The 20497-nt window shown below is 40.3% G+C and overlaps 1 protein-coding gene across 6 annotated transcripts in view; it reads right to left on the bottom strand.

The window, feature by feature from the left end:
- Positions 1 to 19756, bottom strand: part of SYCP3 (synaptonemal complex protein 3) — a 1302221-nt gene extending 1282465 nt beyond the window's left edge. For 2 of the 6 annotated variants that reach the window (XM_078675124.1, XM_078675105.1), the window contains exon 1: positions 19481 to 19748. The gene's annotated coding sequence lies outside the window, so the exon portion shown is untranslated. Of the gene's footprint in view, positions 1 to 19480 lie in introns of all 6 variants that reach the window. The other 4 variants (XM_078675094.1, XM_078675093.1, XM_078675114.1 and 1 more) reach the window with 4 other exon arrangements.
- Positions 19757 to 20497: the final 741 nt, after the last annotated feature.

The raw sequence follows: 20497 nt of genomic DNA, 5'->3' as shown, positions 1-20497 counted from the left end.
GATGTTGGGCCGTTATTGCCGCTTATCCCGTCTCTAGCATTGTCCAATATGTTTGCTTGCCTGCCAACTGGCCTTGTGTCGCTTATTTTGATTCTTGATCGTTTTTGACTTGTGGCCGGCCGGATTGGTTGTAGGCCCATACATGTTTAACCTAATAATGCAAATAAAGGTCTTCAAAAAAAAAAAAAAATGAATAAAAGTTTACAAGATAAATTGTGGGTGGAGGGCGATAACTGTCTTAAAGACATTATTGCCATGGTAAAGAAAGCTGAACTTTCCGAACGTTGTGCTAAAGTTACACTTTCTCAAGACAAAAAAAGTCCAGAAGAAATTATGGGAAAGGTTGTTGAAAAGAAGGTTTCTTACAAAAACTATAGAAATGCGAAGTTTGAAAAAAAGAAACCGAGTAATCCTGAAAGGAAAAAATTTGAGGGGATTGAACAGAAAAAGTTTAGCAATTTAATTTGTTACAGGTGTGGTAGTTATTCTCCTTCTGCTGCCTACAAGAAGTGCCCGGCTAAGTCTGCAAAATGTATGGAGTGTGGTCTAGTTGGACATTTCTCTAGCGTGTGCAACCAGGAATCTAAAAAAAGTCAAAGGGCAAAGTTGCTTGTGTACATGATGGGGATGATATTAGTTCAACATCTTCGAGTGATAGTGAAGTGCAGGTCAATATAGTCCGAAAGAAAAAATTTGTACTAAATATCACTAGTAAGTCTTCTTCAAAACCATTATGTCATGTTTCGCTGGGTGGAATCACAGTCCAACTAGCAGCAGACTCAGGGTCTCCTTTTACCATTGTGTCACATGATGTATGGAAGAATCAGTTTGTCAATAAGAGTGGAGAATGGTTAGAACCCAATGACTTCTCTGCTGAAAGTTTTACTGGTGAAAGAATATACATGTTAGGTTTTAGAATTTTCCAATTTAAAGAAAGACAGTCCGTTGGTAAATTGTACATAGCTAAGGGAGGGCCATCGGTTTTAGGATGGAAAGATCAAAAATTGTTGAATATCATCCTTAATAGGGCCTTAAACGGTCGCTATGCCGAAGACGACCCTCCAGTAGCCACCTTCCACTAACTTGCACTCCTCGCATCTCGACTACATCTTCGTTTCTCTGAACATGTTTTGTTGGGTTTCTTCCTTCAAAATTGGAGCGAGCGACTTCAGCGACCACCTGCCCCTAGTGGCTGAAATAAGACCTAGCTCGAATCTGGAAATTGCGCCCTTTACTGGCCCAGTTACAGATGTTAGTTCAAACTTAAAGCGGCTACGGTGTAACCCCGGCAACATTGACTCCATCAGCCTCACCGCGAAAACCCTTTTTTCTCAAATCTCTGGGTCCTCCACCAAGCTGACGGGCTTCAGGCAAAACTTCTGCAACGCCATGATGGAGAAAATGAAAGGTATGGCGTCCAAAAATCCAGGACAAATAAAGGGTTCTTCGATCGGGAACCACTTAACCATGGACATGAAAGTACAAAAACGAATAATAAATCAAACCTTGAGACTAATGAGAAAGGACCAGGCAAACTGTAGCTTGCAAACAGTTCTCCGGGAAGCTAAAAAACAGCTTAAACGGATGAAATGGGAAAGTCAAAAGCAAAGAAATGACGATTTTTGGATAAAACTTGTCCACGAGGGGAAGCAGAAAAATAGCTCCAGGTTTTGGCGAATGGTGAAAAGATTGCAGAACCCCGACCACTTAGGGCAAAACTCTCATATATCTGAGGAAGTATGGACAAAATACCTATCATCACACTTCAATGATAATGACGCTTTAGGTGTCACGGCAACAATGCCTCCTGGCTTAACACCTTTAAGGCCTGGGAACAAGGAACAATTCAATTACCACGAGATCGCGAGCATACAGGAAACATGGGAGGGTGATGTAATAAGGCCAACGAAATCTGACTATCTAAAAGAGGAAGAAAGTCTAGCAAAGGGCGCCGAGCAAGAGCGAATGAAAATTATCCCAGCATACATCAGTCGGCAAATAAAAAAAGGGAGACCTAATGTGTATGCTGCGCTTTACAAGCATTTTAAATTAGAAATTAGAATTAGCGCCAGGACCAAATGGAATACCATCTATGTTGTACAAATCAGATGCAGATTTTTGGAGTGCATCTCTGGCCCCAATATTTACCAACATAAACTCCACTTTGACAATTCCTGACTCATGGCATGGGTCCGTCATAAGTCCTATTTACAAACACGGGAACAAGAGCCATCCAAATAGTTACCGTCTCATTGCTTTGCTTGACGTTGAAGCAAAATACTTTGCAGGACTTATCCTGGAGGAATTAACATCATGGGCCTCCGAAAATGCCATCATTCCCTTGAACCAAACGGTTTTCTGCAAAGGTCAAGGGACCATCACCAACATCATGGCTCTGTCCCTTTTGATGAGCGCAGCAAAAGTTGCTAAGTCACCCTTATTCCTTACATTTATCGATTATTCTGCAGCTTTCGACCACGTTGATCGCAACAAACTTTGGCTGAAACTTTACAACTGGGGCATTCCGAAGCGCCTCCTAGACGTTCTAATACTGTTCCACTCCAATACCTGGATTAAAATCAAGCTTGGTGCTGGCACACACGTCTCGAAGCCGATCAGGACGACAAAGGAATTAAAACAGGGTTGCCTTCTAGCGCCCATCCTATTTAATCTCTTTCTAGCGGATCTGCCTGCAGAATTAGAGAAATGCCGTAATCACGCACCCAAGTTAGGGAACATCACCCTCTCAAATCTGTTGTACGTCGACGGCCTTGTGTTGATAAGCCGCTCCCAAGTAGGCCTCCAGCACCTCTTGAACGCAACCTAGGCCTTCTCAGCAAAGAACGCCCTCCAAATAAATCTTCATAAGTCAAAATCCATGACGGTCAATTATAGGAAAAAACTGAACCCTGGCTGGTACCTGAATGGAGAAAAACTTGATAGGGTAGCCTCATATAAATATCTGGGTGTCCTCTTGGATTCAAACAACAACTCTAGGCCTCAACTCCATTCCATCCGAGGGAAAGCCACAATGATTTACCGGGCATTAAAATCTCTAAAGGCAAAACTCCCTGATCTCACACTAAAACCATTTCTTGAAATCTTGCGTGCGAAACTACAACCAACTCTCACGTATGGGAGTGAATCACTTTATGGGAAGGATGCCGAACTGCTTGACACGGTCATAGCCAACTCCTATAGGGCCATTTTCAACCTTCCTACATATGTCTCCCCTGCCCAGATTCGTTTGGAATTCGGCATCATCAAACAAACTCTAGAAAGGCGGAGTGTGTATGTAGCAACCTGGCGCAAAATCCACAACGCAGAAGCAGACTCCCTAAACGCCAACATACTACGGCACCGCACGTCGCTGCATAGAGTTTATCTTTTTGAATCAATTGAAGTCCTAGGTTTGTCTGACACCTGGGATACGTCTACAGACCTCCAGTCCTTTAAAAAACTGGCTAAAAAAATCAGCACGCATCATTTCTGCGATTGAAGACAAGAAAGTCCTAGCAAACAGAGCGCACGGATGGACAACCCTGGGTGGATATGGTAAAATACAGTCACAAGCATACCTTAACATCGGGATGAAAATACAAGTCAAAGAAAAGTTCTTGAAACTGCGCCTCGGTGTAATCCCGATATTGCCACACCTCCCACCCTGGGTGAGACCACCCGCTTTGCAACAGTGTCGCCTGTGCAAGTCTGGCACGGAGGATATTGTCCACGTGATATGTATATGCTCCAGACTGAGGGACCTGAGGCGCAATCTCCTGCTTCCATTTTTTAAGTCACATGCTGTACGGACCTGTAGGCAGGCAGTTATACTATGCTTTACTTCTAGCAACACAAAATTTAACTGCCAGGTTGTGAAGTTCTTTGACTCATTAAAAAAAAGACTTGACATCGTTTGAAGTTCTTCACTAGCACCTGAGGACATTTTGGTTCTGCTCACAGTAATGCAGTATTCTTTTTAATTCTAATTACAGTATGGGTTTTAATGTTGCTACTGGTATTTTATATTTTTGTAAAGATTTTACTTTATCATGTACAAATAAATATTACTTATATATTACTTACTTATATCATCCTTAATCCAAATAGTAAGGAACAGGTCTTAGTATCTTGTGAGAGTGAGGACTCTAAGAAATGGGTGTTGCAGGAGTTTCCAGAAGTGTTTGAGAGTCCGATGGGGAAATTAAAGGGCTTCACTCATCAAATTTGCTTAAAGGAAGGAGCTATTCCCAAGATTCATAAGGCAAGAAACATTCCTTTCATTATCAGAGACGAAGTCAAAGGAGAGTTGGAAAAAACGCTTGCCAATAAGGTCATTGAGCCTGTGGAGGCAACCAAATGGGTTTCTCCATTGGTCGTAGCCCGTAACTCCAATGGAACAGCCAGTTTGTGTGTGGATTTAAGGTACCTTAACGGCAACATCGTAGTCGACCAGTTTCCACTCCCCAGAATTGATTAAATGCTTTCTTTGACATGCAATGCCAAATGGTTCTCCACTTTGGATCTTTCGACTGCGTATCACCAGGTGGTGTTAGACAAAAGCAGCAGACAATTCACAGCTTTCTGTACACCATTTGGTTGTTATAGATCATCGCATGCCGTTTGGTTTGGCGTCAGCCGCTGCGGTATTTCAGAGACTGATGTCAAACCTGTTTAGCCACATTCGTGACGTCGTTTTCTTTCAGGACGACATCTTGATAATGGGAAAGGACAAGGCTCAACCTGATTCCATTCTAAGAGAAGTTTTGTTCATCCTCAACAACAATGGTTTAATTGCTGAGAGTAGCAAATGCAAATGTTTTGAAAGGTCTGTCACATACTTAGGCCACGAAATTGGAGGCTGTGGCATCAAATCCAAAAGCAGTTTGGTAGAAGCTATACTCAATGCTCCTTTGCCTAAGTCAAAAGATGAATTGCGATCTTTCTTAGGATTGGCAGAATTTTATTCGAAGTTTGTGAACAATTTCTCACAAAAAAAGTATGAAATGCGTTTGTTAATGAAAAAGAAAGTCCTTTCGAATGGAGTGATATGTGTCAAAAATCATTCAATAGCATTAAAAAAGCCATTGCATATGCTCCTGCATACAGGGTTTTGATCCACAAGCGGACACCATTGTCACGACTGACGCTAGCGGTACTGGGCTAGGGGGTGTTCTTTCACAAGTCACCAAAGAAGGCAAAGAAGTTGTTATAGCCTTTGCGCCTCGTTCTCTGTCTCTAGCAGAAGAGAAATATTCTGTTATAGAACGCAAGATATTAGCGTGTGTATGGGCCATAGAGCATTTTAGAAAGTTCATATGGGTAAAGAAATTTCTGTTGAGATCTGACCATAAACCTCTGACCAAATTACTCACCACTGAAGGCCTTTCCAGGGCCTCAGCAAGGATTGCCAGGATGTCCATGAGGATTCAAGATTTTGTGTACGAGGTGCAATATGTCCCTGGTGCAAAAATTTTTATCGCTTAGTGGACTTTCTTTACCCCTTAGAGAATTTGACCCTGATCCTTGGAGTGATTTTTGTGTAGCTGCTGTGTTAGTGACACCCTTGGTTTGTCTAAGGGCGTTTGGGAAGAAGAGACCAAAAAGGATGACATTTTGCATTCAGTCAAAGATAGGATCATTAATGGTTGGTCCAAGGATGGAAAACTTGATCCCAAATTGAGGGCCATTTGGGAAGTTCGCGATGAGTTGAGTGTGGATTAAAATTTTGTTTGCAGAGCTGGGAAAATTATACCTCCTTTAAGGCAAGAGAAAAAAAATCGCTGACATGGGTCATGAGGGATACCCCGGTGTATCTCGCACCAAAAGAATTATAAAAGTTTTATACTGGTGGCCTAAAATTGATTTGGATATAGAAAGACATGTTCGTGTTTGTATCAATTGTGCGAGTTCTGATAAAGCACAACAGACACTTAATCCGCCCATGTCATCACTTGGTTGTCCGAGTTTACCATGGGAAGATGTTGCCTTAGATCTCATGGGACCTGTAGTTTGGCAAGATGGTGTCACTAAGTACATTTTGGTCCTTGTTGATCTTTTTTCTAGATGGCTTGAAATAGAAGTGGTTACTAAGGTAGACACACCAAGTGTAATACATTTTTTAGATAGGTGTTTTTTGAGAGAGGGTTTTCCGGCTTCCATTTTAACAGATAATGGAGTTCAATTTAAATCTGATTTAATGAAAAAATGTATGGTCAATACTGGTATAGAACAAACGTTTACAGCGTTGCATCATCCCAGGGGTAATTCTGTTGTGGAAAGAGTGAACAGAGTTATTAAAGGTGTGTTACAGTTAGCAAAAAAAGGAAACAAGGACTGGGATGATGAGCATAATAAGTTGATTTGGTCATATAGAATTACTATACATGATACTGTTGGAGAAAGTCAGTTTGGTTTAATGTGTGGAAGATTTCCTCATTGCAAAATCAATCCAGGATGGATTGGTAGAAGCAGGAGGTAGAGTGGGATTCTGAGCAAGTTAGGCAATCCATCAATTCTCAATGTAAGAATAAATTGTATTTTGACGCAAAGCATGGGACCAAAGAAGTGAATGTTAAGGTAGGGCCAGTGTGTCAGAGTCAAATCGGCAAGAAAATCTGGAAAATTGTAGTCTACATTTTCTGATCCCATGGTGGTTACTAAAGTCATGAGAAACACAGTTGAACTTGATGATGGTAGTATACATCATATGAGTCGTATTGCATTATCTGGTGCTACCTTTATGGGGAAAAAAGGTGCTCTGGATATGGGAAGAGATTATTGGTGGTTAGAAGCTTTAGCAAGTTTTGGGAAGGGGGATGAGTCTGGAGTCCAGGTGGGTCTCCAAATACAAAATCCTTGTTCATTAGAGTCTCCATTTGAAGCACAGAGTTCGGAGGTTGGTGGGTGTGTTGCGTTTTCTGTAAGGGAGGAAGGTTGTGATGATCATATTGGGAGCGAAGTGCAACATTCTGATTCTCACAATCCATTTCCTGTGGGTGATTCAGCTTTGCAGAAAGGGATGGTTATGGAAGACAATGGTGTAGTAAATAAGTCTAGTAGATTTGGGAGACCAGTTATTACTTACTCCAAAGAAATTTAATGATTTTGTCCGTTTTTAAATTTTAATTTTTTAAATTTTTGTGTTGTTTTCTTTATTTAAAGTTTATTAAGAAAGGAGATGTGTAGTAATCGCTTATTCCCTTAAGGAATGTAGTGAAAGAATTATCAATATGTAATGCAATGTTGTATATGTAATTAGTGTATTATTCTCTACTGGTTTGAGAATGTTATGTTTCATTCTTCCAGCAGATCCCCACGGAGCTGTATGCATATTTATGTACTCTTATTCTTTTATAATAAATTAGTTATTATATGTATACCAAACGTGGTTCCTACGCTCATTATATTAAGTCCTGAATTACTACAATGCGCCTCACCATTAATTATGGTTCAACGGGCGATACACATATTAAGCACTAGGTGTCTCGCCAGTGGATAGCTAATGTTGTGGATTAAAATCAATAATGACCAAATGTAAGCCCCTGCAGGCAACAGGCATAAAACAAATGTATGTGTTCTTGTCTATAGTTTATATTTAGGATGACAATTGTTTTTTTTCTCTTAAATTAAAAGCTTGCTTATGATCTTAAACTTATTTAAAGTAAAACCCCTGTACAGTGCTCTTGTGCAAGTGCATTTCCACACACCATTTACTGCAAAATACATTCTCCCAAAGTATTAAGTATGCGTATACCTGCATGCAGACAGAGTTGAAGCAAAATAGAACTTATCAGTGTTATCGGGTGTGCGTATCACCGCACACTGAAGCACGCAAGGAAGGGCTTCCTCATGACTGTTAAATGTTAATAAGCAGCAGCCACTAACTTCATCAAGAGGCGAAACAAGGCTTGGAACTAGAAAGCATCATCCAGCATTGTACCAGGACTAATCAAATGAGGCTTGCATCACACTGTGTGCACTGAGATGAATCAAAAGGAACCCACTGTTACATCTATCAGTATTTGCACCACCTGCCACTTTCCAGATGTACCCTCAAGCAATCGGAGGGACGAAGCCGCCTCCACAGCACTCCCAGTTTGTTCCTGCTCCAAATCATTATGATAGGTGCCTCACTGAATAGAAATGTGTAATTTCAAAGAGGCACGGCGGTGGCTTGGAAGATCCGTATGGCCCGAAAGAGGTGTGGCAATTAAGGGCGAGGCAACACATTAGCTTAAGCTTGGAGCATGGTTACTCCAGGATAATACAGCAAGCCACCTCACAAACACTTCAACCTCCTAACCACCAAAACCACGCACAGAATTCTAAAGCAACGAACACTATAACTCCAAGTTTCCCTAAACAAGAACAAGACACATTTTATGATGCATTTGAAAACAATGGCTGGTCATATACTAGCTCATGGAAGAGGTGGAGGATATAGAGAGCTGCATGAGGAGCACTGTGTTCTCATTTTCAGGGACGAGACTAGAACCACTTTAAATAAACTCTCTGGGGCAGCAGATCTATTCCTTTTCTTTAATGATATAGACAAACGGAACTAGACAATGCTGCCCTAGAGAGTTAAATAATCTCTCTGGGGCAGCATATCTATAGGTTTTCTAAAGGTGTAGTTAGTCTGACCTAGATGGAACAACGTAATTCTAGTAGAGAAATGTTCACCTATTATCAATACATTTTACAACCCCACAAAAAAAAGTCAAGAGTAAATGTTTACACGAAACTTATTTATACTGGGTCTATCTACCTTGTGACCTGGCAATGGCTTTGGTCCCTCGGTGATGGTCACTCTTCTGAAGCTCATGAAGACAGGAAGTATCCAAATGACGGCATATGAAATGCAATTAACCTCCAAGTGGGTCACTCTAGTGTTTCCGGTGTGTTTATTCTTATAAAATGCTAGAGATGCTTTACAGTTACTCTGGTGCACTAAGAATTCGAGGGGTAACAGAAATTTACCAAACGTAGTTAAGGTCCAACTTGATACATTCAAGCATTCTCTTTCCACTATTCTTTAACCAATGCCTACTGACAAAAGATGTTCAGTCAAATGCCAACCTGAACAGTTGTGTGGTTTCCTGAATCATCGGTGTTTGGAGTCTACCCCCAATTTAGGCAGCAGGTCATTTCAGAGTATAGGACTTAGTACTCACAGGAATCATATTTTAGTCTTTTGACATTCTGATTGGTAAGGTTTGCAGTGACTTAGTGGAGTATGGTAACACAGATGTAGTTTGGTGCCAGCACTGTACACTTTGCCATCCCTAAAGCATACTGCATAATGGCACACATATTCTAGAACTTAATCCTTGGCTTAACATAGATACCAATGGCCAGACATCAAATCAAGAGTTACGTGGTCTTGTTTATTGGTGCTAGGACACAGTATGGGGGCATGCTTCTCCACTGAGATGCTTGGGAAGGCCTTTCTATAAGATGTTCCAGTATGCAACACACACCCCGAAACAGCCACTAATTACTATTCTATAGTGGAGTTAGAGGAGAGAAAATATTCTGACGCATGGAAAGCTGAAAATCGATGCCCTTAAACACTGCATTCATCTGGGGACCAAAGGAGAGCTCTATGACAAAGTATCACTAGGTTACATACTTTTTCAGAAATTAACAAAGGTGAATCTACAGTCAAATGTGATTGTATACGGGTGTAGTTCCACATAGCATTTGAATTTTGATTATACTGTCAGAGGAAATTCTCCAACATTCAACAATAAAGCATTTGGTAATAATTTAGTGACCAACAGCAATAAAATGTCAGTGACAAGGAGGAGCCCTGAGGTATACTTCATGTCATCTTACGAGTAGATAATACTATTCTGCACCTGACGACTATGGTCGGTAAAAAAGAAGTGGTATCTTAATACAGATTTAGTTGTAACAAGCTAAATGGAATAAAATGTTATGCAAATGACAGTGCTCCCATTGTTTGTTTGTTTTTTTATCTTCAAGAGCACTTTGCAATGAAATACTTGGAGAACTGTGCACAGGTAAAACAGCTTAGTCTGGTCCATTTTTTAAAACTTTTAGCCTTACTTCACAATCAGTTGTTCTGACGATTATTTTTCGGACCAATTCCAGCTCCCACAAAGGTCGTTGCACAACTATAGCCTCTCAGTATAGCCAGAAGTTGTGCTTTGTTGATTAATATCAGTTTGACAATTGGGATAGATCCAGACCTCTACAGAGATGGGGCTATGTCTTCACCCAAGATAATCTTGACGGTGTGACAAAACTACTAACTGTCCATCACCCTTCCATCCACTTTGGGAAAGTTACAAGAGAAGTTGGCCACCTAGTACCTCAAACTGGAAGAGTGTAACATCTTGGATACTTGACAATCAAGAATTCACCCTCGTCACAGCAGAGTCAGCACTGATCAATGCCCTGAACCAGATAAGGTCAATACTTGATGACGATATGGCATAGTTGATCCTCTTTCATCTCTGTGCCACATTCAATATTAATGAGCATGAGATATTAAGCTAGCGTGTCTTCAAGATTGGCATGGAAGCCATGATGTTGAAACGGTTTGAGTCATTTCAGACACGCAATTTCAGACTTTTTTGCTCCCCTTCCGTCAAATCAGACAAGTTGGCCATTCCGTTCCTTCAGTTTGGACAAGTCAGTGATTTTGCGTGGGATGATATAACCATTTCTACCTGAAATCTATACTCTATCATTTATGCCCAGTCTCAAGCTAATCTTATTACATCCTTCAGTTACAGTTCTACAATGCCAAAAGGAGAAATGGGGGACGCACCGCTTGTTTTCCAGAAATGTAATTATAGTATCTAGAGAAAAAACTTAAAGGCAAATGGGGTGCTCCAGCCAGGTGGCGTGTCAGTCCTAAAACACGTCCGTGGATTAAGTACTGTTCAAGCACCACTATTAAATAATAGTGGCATCCCTGTCATGTGGGCACACCTTGGATTCTCATGAAACAAGATTCCATACAGGTTGATGTCACAATTTATTCAAATGTAGTCATTATTCTTCAATTCCATATGATCTTCAATAGGTGTAATAAACATTTTTTAAATCCATAAAATTTCAAAAAAATGCCAATGCTCCAATGCATTTCGGGTCATTTTACCCTTCATCTGGGAGCTCTATAATATAAACATAAAGATATAGCACTAAGTGTGTGTATAAGAATATCATAATTAGCGTAGCGGGCAGGTGGGAATCAGTGGGGAAGTGATATGAGTGATCGGCTTCTAAAATCATGGCGTGTACACAAAAACTGTGAGTGAATATTAATTTAGGAATTAAATGAAACGTCAACTGGAGCATAACGTGCACGGGGATATTAATGTGGCTATAATCGACAACAGCTTTTGCGGGACACAATTCAGCACACTCACGTGACAATCGGTGATGGAAGGATCTAGAGATAAGAAAATAAACCCTAAGTTAGACAACGTGTCCTAGCTCATATAATAGTGGTCTGATCTTATACCAAAAAAATGCGGCACGAGTGTCGACTTACTTAATGATTCCTGGGTTGTTCGCCGAAGTTTGTATCCATCGGCTGTGACGGTCGCGGTTTTCAACCCGGAAGGGGAAATATAAGTAAAGGGCAATGTAGTCATAGACAGTGTGAACGGACTAAGGTGGAAGGCAATGTGGCGGCCATATTGCATGAACATCGAAATACATGTTAAAATGCCGAAATGGGTCAACAAATCGACAACCAATCCACAGAAATATTTCAAGTGCCAAAAAACAAAACGTTATACCTAATATACATATTCAAATGAAATTATACGGTGACATAATAAATATTAACATCATTTTCTTGAAATGAAAAGTAACTTTTTCTTCAAATGAAAAGTATAGTACTGCAGCACTAACGGAAGTTCAGTATACGACCTACTATACCCATAGGGTCTTTAAAGAAAACATGAAAATTCCAATGAACTTGAATTGGGAGATGTTGTGTCTACTTTCATTGAAATGTACTGCGACATTAGATTTAGTGTTCTTTAATCTAATGTTTGATTTGTGCGAAGTTCATGATTCTGGAAGCTGTCAATAAACAAGAGGGTATTGACAACAATAATTACTTGTTACAAAGAGAAATCGCATGGATCTTTAAGATGCAATCCATGAAACCGATGGGACTTAACGATCGATTGGAATTTTCACTATTTACGACCAAAAAAATCGATGAACATATTCATGATGAGCAAATCTACATGAGACTTGAGAATAATCCTACAGCACAATTCAAAGAGAGACTGACAAACATTGACAACAGAGCTTTCGACATGGGTATCATTGAAGATAGAACCAGAAAATATTTACTAAAACCATTTCCTAGAAGCCCGACCATACACATGACTCCCAAGATTCATAAATGTCTGGAAGACCCCCCCCCCATTCAGACCAATTGTCTCAACGAAAGGTTCACTTCATGAACCGGTGGGCACGTTTATTGATAGGTATTTACAACCTATTGTAAAACAAATGAACAGTTATGTCCAGGACACAACGGATTTTTTAACTAAACTGGCGCAAATCGAACTTACAGAAGATGATCACTTGATGCTATGTACAGCGGATGTCCGCTCCCTATACACCTCTATCCCCCATGAAGGAGGAATAGAGGCCATAGAAAAAGCACTGCTTGAAAGCGACATAGAACCTGGGATGCCACAATTCCTGATGGAGTAAATGATTTTCCCTTGTACCAAAAAGTTACTTCCAGCATGATAATAATTGGTATCTCCAGTTATCCGGCACCTCGATGGGGAACTGTGCCGCACCGACATACGCTAACATCTACATTAAATACTTTGAACAAGAAAATATGTATAACTGTCCCAACTGGACTGACAACCAAAAAATGTACGTCAGATACATTGACGATGTGTTCATTGTCTGGAAAAACACAGAAGAAACTCTTACACAATCGTTTACCACTTTAAACTGTGCGAATGAACGCATACAATTCACATGGGAGAGTCACACAAATTCAATAACCTTTTTGGATGTAAAAATCACAGACACCGACAGGTTTTGAAACTGACCTTTTTCGGAAGAAAACCGACAGAAACAACACTCTACATTACGCAAGTTTTCACCAAGGGTCCCTTAAACAACATCTACCGCTATCACAAATGCTTCGAGCTAGAAGAATCGTGTCTGATCAGACTAATACTGTACAACGCCTTGAAGAAATGGGTACAAGATTTCGTAATAGAGGTTATCCAGAACCACTTACTGAACAGGCTAAAAAAAAGTGCACTACAAACCAGAAGAGAGAAATTATTCACAAGAACTATTAGGAACACGGAAGCCAGAATGATCCTGGTATCGAAACATTCTACTCTGAGCGTAGCTTATAAAAAGATCATTCTACGACACTGGCCTATACTGAGTGCTGAACCGGACTTTGGAAATACCTTTAAAGAGTTGCCTATTTTTGCGTACACCCGCAATGCAAATTTCAAGGAAATTCTGAATAGGAAGACCCCCGCTGTAATAAAATCTAAAGGCACAGTACCCTGTATGAATTGCGGGAACTGTAATAACATTATCAGAGGCAATGTCATCAATCACCCAATGAAAGGAACGAACATCAAATTAAGTGTAAATGCTACATGTGACACTTCTAATGTAATATACCTGATTAAATGTCCCTGCGGGATGATGTATATAGGTAAAACTGAGAGGAAGATTAAGACTCGTATTAACGAGCACAAATCGAACATTAGATTAAAGAACACTAAATCTAATGTCGCAGTACATTTCAATGAAAGTAGACACAACATCTCCCAATTCAAGTTCATGATTCTGGAAGTTGTCAATAAACAAGAGGGTATTGACAACAATAAATACTTGTTACAAAGAGAAATCGCATGGATCTTTAAGATGCAATCCATGAAATCGATGGGACTTAACGATCGATTGTAATTTTCATGTTTTCTTTAAAGACCCTATGGGTATAGTAGGTCGTATACTGAACTTCCGTTAGTGCTGCAGTACTATACTTTTCATTTCAAGAAAAAGTTACTTTTCATTTCAAGAAAATGATGTTAATATTTATTATGTCACCGTATAATTGCATTTGAATATGTATATTGGGTATAATGTTTTGTTTTTTAGCACTTGAAATATTTCTGTGGATTGGTTGTCGATTTGTTGACCCATTTCAGCATTTTAACATGTATTTCGATGTTCATGCAATATGGCCGCCACACTGCCTTCCACCTTAGTCCGTTCACACTGTCTATGACTACATTGCCCTTTACTTATATTTCCCCTTCCGGGTTGAAAACCGCGACCGTCACAGCCGATGGATACAAACTTCGGCGAACAACCCAGGAATTATCAAGTAAGTCGACACTTGTGCCGCATTTTTTTGGTATAAGATCAGACCACTATTATATGAGCTAGGACACGTTGTCTAACTTAGGGTTTATTTTCTTATCTCTAGATCCTTCCATCACCGATTGTCACGTGAGTGTGCTGAATTGTGTCCCGCAAAAGCTGTTGTCGATTATAGCCACATTAATATCCCCGTGCACGTTATGCTCCAGTTGACGTTTCATTTAATTCCTAAATTAATATTCACTCACAGTTTTTGTGTACACGCCATGATTTTAGAAGCCGATCACTCATATCACTTCCCCACTGATTCCCACCTGCCCGCTACGCTAATTATGATATTCTTATACACACACAGTGCTATATCTTTATGTTTATATTATAGAGCTCCCAGATGAAGGGTAAAATGACCCAAAATGCATTGGAGCATTGGCATTTTTTTTTAATTTGATGGATTTAAAGAATGTTTATTACACCTATTGAAGATCATATGGAATTGAAGAATAATGACTACATTTTAATAAATTGTGACATCAACCTGTATGGAATCTTGTTTCATGAGAACCCAAGGTGTGCCCACATGACAGGGATGCCACTATTATTTATTAGTGGTGCTTGAACAGTACAGTTCTACAATGCGACATACAGGTCATTACTAAGCTGGACAGCAGGCTAACATGTCTGCACTGAAAGTGTGGGCACGCTGGGCAGCCACTTGTCAATGGATAGACGAATTGGACCACAACCACCTTCCAGTTAATCGCGGCAAGATCATGGTATTTGCCTTGGGGAATAACACACATAGCTAGAACAGCGCCCTATGGTCTTCCTGTATGGGGTGAAAGCATCACTGTGAAGAATTGAATACAAAGATTAATACTATCGACAGCTACTACTCTTACTTGTTTCAACTTCTGATTTAAACCTTGATTATCTCCCAAAGCTAACAATACCTCAATGGTTCAGGTATAGGTCCAACTCAAATTCGGCTATTGCAATATTCGTGAGAACGTCTGAATACCTACTGTGAACTTCATAGTGAACGTAGAACTTCACTGTCAAGATGGTGTGGAACCTCTGAAAGTTAAACAATGTCTTGGGCACTCTGTGAGAATGGCAATCAATGGCCATTGAACAACCAATCCATTTCAAGGTTTAAACCTCTGCCTCTTGTCCTTCCCGACAGATCTCTTTCCTAAACTCTAGTGGGCTACGGAAGGTACCATACACCTAAATTCTACACAGTGCCTCAGAAAGCAAACAATAAAGAGTCTAAAACTGTCAAGGACCAGGCGTTAAGAAGTCTGTTTAGTCTTTTTGAATATCTGAGGAAAGGATGACCCTCCCAGTAGCCAATGTGTCACCCTGCTTTTATATTACATGTGAAAGGAGTATAGTGTCTCTTAAGAGAGTCCCAGTTTGAAGGAAAACAACAAAGCGTTTAAAAATAAATTCTTGTACTGTTATATATCTTGTTGGAAGATTAAGACAGACGTTAATGGCAAGGCATCAATCCCATTCTGAATTCAGGGAAAAAGGAAAGAGAGATGAAGAATATGCAAAAGTAAATCCAGTGGAAGATCCAAGTTCAAAAAGCAAAAATCAGGGACATACAATAGCAAGGGGACAAAAACACAACTAAAAATAAGGAAGCAAACGTGTTTTGAGACATCCATCACTTGCATATGCTCCTTTTATGCAATTCAAATAAGAACTGGCACCACAGCAAAATATTTGTATTTTCAGGACAGACTAAATGAGCCTCATGCCTCTCTAGGACACTTAGGCAAGATCAAGTGTCTTCTTTTACTTATTCCCAGAAACACATTCATTAAATACATAAACATTCAATGATACACTAAAAAGCAAATATTTGTAAGTAACTAAATTAGTCCATTTATCTCTTCGCGGTCTTTAATAAATTTGCAGAATGAGGCAAACGCACAATTTCTCTAAGGAATTAATAATATGGAAACTTGGTACAAGCCTAGACTCTCGCTAATCGACCTATGGCGGAAGCAAGTGCGGACAATCTCCACTTAAGTTTAGGAATGGGAAAAGGATTCTATTTGCTTCAGTAGGTTGACAGAGCTAGGTTGGCTCACACAGGAGGCCAATAACAAAACAAGATACAATGCCCTCAAAGGATCTATAGAACTAGGATGCGTCACCGCTGTATAAAATGGATTACAGAAGAGCATGTTCCTCTGAGTGGAAGATACCTCATTGTATTCAATGGACTAGAGAAGGAGGCAGTCCTACGCCAATAAATAGCGAGCACCAGGGAAGCGCTTTACTGATTCACAACTTTTGGTGCTGAGCAGACCCGTACCTTTCTAATGAATTTAGGCACAAGGCCGGCACATCATAGTTTCCAGAGGAGTTGGGAATCTGGGCAAGGACTGGTTTACGTAATGGACTTAAACAAGTGATCAAAGCCTTCTTGTTTCAAATGGATTTTATGGATAGGCATTTCCTGGTTAGGTCTGGCTATAGACACCTTTAGATGTCTGCAGTGAGAGCTCCTGTCATCAATTATGCAAAAAAACATAAAAAATAAGTTATTGAGTGCGGGCTTTTGGCTTAAACCATTTCAGCTGCTGGATTTCCTGCTTTTCTTCAGTGTCAGGCCTTGGATGGAACAGGTGTCCACAAGCATTCTTAGTTGAAGTAGATTTCTTGGAACGGTAAGTTTTCAATCACATTTCTGAGTAACGGTGTGCCTTAACTGCACTGAGGATGTGTCTTAACTACACTGAGGATTCTGAAACCTGAGGAGGTCTTCTCATCGCGTGCATGATTCTCAATCTCATCTGGCAGTCTTGCTCTTTGAAACAGCATGCTCTCTTTCAGGGGAGGCATGCTACACTGGATTCCCTCTAGTTGATCACTAATAGGAGTAGGCAGATGCTTTATTTTCCAGGGGAATATTAGCACAGGACTCTGAATACTGGTGATCTGCTGTGGATTACATACATGCCTTTGGTCCACCTATACTTTCTTTAGAACATGGCTGGAGAGGGAAGAGAGTTCTTCCCTAGTATAGTATAAGTCATGGTGGCATTCATCAAATACTTGTGAGTTATTCCCTGTAGATTTCAGTTTTCAATGCAAGCCAATATTTTGCCAGTCACTCTAGGAGTAGTTTGTATTTATTCACATTTGCTTGCATATATCTGAGGTCGATACATTTTACTGACATTTACTTGCATATATTTGAGGTTGATATATTTCTAGGATAACATTCTTATCAAAATGAGCTGTTGTCCTAAAATACGAGGAGAATTCTGCATTAATTAACCATATTTGCTTAAGTAAAACCTTTTATAATTGCATTGATTAGGGCACGTAATGTTCTCAAACAAAAAAACAACATTAGATTATGAGGAGTTACTCTGGACATTGTTCAATATCAATTTGTGCCAAAGCAAAAACTGATCGTACTTCCACGAGCAGTCAGTATTTTCAATACAGCCTTTTTATACATTTGTATTGAATCGCCTTTTGAAACCTTATAATCTGCCTCAAATTAACTCCTGATTAAAGTTTTAGACAATTGAGTTATCAGGGCATGTAATACGGCGGATATCGAATGTCTAAAAGGCGTCTTGTGCTAGTTGAGTGCTAGATTCACCATGTTCATGGCGATTGCCTCAATCATGCAAAAAAATGTGACTCATGAAAGTACAGTTGAATGTTTAATACTCCATTACAGAACACCGGTCAGGTTCGGCAAGTTTCCCATTTGATAGCGTTAATGACCCTACAGTCAATAGTTATCAGCACTTTTTGCACTTTAACAGTGATACTTGCCGGACGAGTGTCCTTCCCCTTTGTGGAAGACATAGATCTGGAATCACACTTATCCGTACTTGTTTAAGACCACTAGCGACCTTCTGGGTGCTGTGAGTTTTAACGGCTACTCTGCCACTGCTATGCTACATATTTTTAATGAGGTTTACTTCTCCTTGTTTGTGTTTACTTTTTTTATTGGATTTGTATAGTTTTTTTCTTTTGGGTACTTTTACCTTGTAATGTTTACCATGATTTCAATAAATCGTGTAAATGGAAAAAACGAACTAAAGTTCTGCATTGTATTCGGAAAACTGGGGGTTTACATTGTTGTGGATGCTAGTCGGTGTTAGTTTCCATCAATTGTAATCTCCTACAGATGAGAGTTTACTGGTACGCGCCCATAAGGGTCCTCAATGGACTAAAGTAGGTTAGATAAACAAACCCTCGCTGTGGGACGAATTTGAAGCCGTGATGCCCAGAATACTGAACAAGGGCTACGAGGTGACTGTGAAGGTCCCACGTTTGCAGTGACTTAAATTTACATGCACTTATTTTGGCTAAAAGGGCTAGTACTGCACTTAATATCTAGCTTGCAATATTTAAAATGGGACAGTACGTACACGTCTCCATACGGAGTATTCCATAATACCCGCAGTTAGTAAGTACCAGCGCTTTTTATTTCCATTTCAAACAATGATCGTTTGAACACACGGTACCTGGGAAGGAACAGTTGCAGCAAAGATGATCCCCACCCCCCGCCTCCCAAAACACACACACATATACACAGATACAGCTGTCTAGACGCGTATGTTACCTTTCCGGGAGCTAATAGGAAAGAACGTAAAACCCTGCAGTGAAGCAGCATTAAACGACCAGTGGTAGACTTTAATACAACTCGGCACATCGGCCATTAATCATAAAAAGTGAATGGCCAGTCTAATTCTGCCCACGGTATCCCTTGGTCGTGGCTAAAGGCTACGATTCATTTTTGGGTACACTTTTCTACAACTCTGCAAATTCATACCGAACTTCGGAGTCATACGCCAATTCGGTAGATCAATAAGTTTCTATACTAACTGTTGCGTCCCCGCATTCCGATGTATAGCTCGGAGAGCGGATACAACGCTTCCACTGTCACGATATTGAACCTTCGCGTGTTTCGGTTTGAACGAGGGCTCAGGAGATGAGGTGGGAGTCCTTGACAGACAGCCTCACGTCACTGCGGTGCCCACAACTCTCTTAAGAGTTGTCGGGCGACGGACATTATTAGTACTTGCGTCTTTACCCACTAGATCCCCTTACGCATGCTTAGTACCTTAAATGTCTCACCGGATTTTACAGTCTGTCGAATACAGCACACACGTGAGGTGATCGCCTGCTAATGTCACCAACACGCTTCTCGCGATAACTCCGTGATTCACTGCTCTGCTACTTTCAAAATCTAGTTCTCTCGCGAGATGTATGTGTCATGTGGTATTTTGAGAAGGAAGATTTTTTTTCCCCGATTTCCTCGTAGTAGATAGAGGTGGTTATCACTCAGTTGAGGTGTGTAAAATCCCGTTCGTTCCAGAATACCCAACGCAACTGTCCCCACGATCGTGGGCGTACTATTTGATTTAATCTAAAATGAAGCCCTTCTGTGAACAGGAGGGGGAGCCACTGAAAGCTCGAGCCTGAAGCCTGGCTCTAGTCGAGATCCCAAAACCTCCTGCTTATCTCCCTGTTACCTGGATGTGACATAATGGTCAGGGCTGTCGACTCTTAGGCACCAAGTTCGAGTTGGCCCTTGTGATTCTGGACAAATCACTTAATTACCCTGATTTTACAAACCAATGTTCTTAAATGTAAGTGGTGCTTCGGATCCAGCCCGCGCTTTTAAAAACAATTGGAGAAAAATGTACAAAGAGGTGGAAATAAAGCCTTAACGTAAGGAAACACAAATATTAATTTAGTGGCTGAATTTGTACAAAGTGAAACCTGGATAAATAGCAGCTTTCCCCTCGTAAACTGTGATCTTGGGGAAATATTTTCTTTCACAAATACTTTTTCTTAATTTTGAAGAGACTTTATCATATTTCATGTGATGTTTGTTGTATGATTTACATAGGAAACAGTTTCAGGGCTTAGCTCCTGCACAGACTCTAAAATCTAAGACAAACCCTTGGCTTGGCTATCCCTGTTAATTTATTGGCTCGCTCACCTCTGCTTCTATATTCTTTATTGAGAATCGCATAATAAAAGACATCACCGGGCATGGTTTCTGGGATACAGGACCAGAATTAGATTTCCAAAGATAGAAGATCAAATCTTCGACCAGGATAAATCTGCTTAA

The sequence above is a fragment of the Lissotriton helveticus genome, chromosome 1_1 (assembly GCF_964261635.1).
Source record: "Lissotriton helveticus chromosome 1_1, aLisHel1.1, whole genome shotgun sequence".
NCBI classification, from domain to species: Eukaryota; Metazoa; Chordata; class Amphibia; order Caudata; family Salamandridae; genus Lissotriton; species Lissotriton helveticus.
Note: the sequence above shows the minus strand (reverse complement) of the source record. Positions and strands in the feature narration are given on the sequence as shown.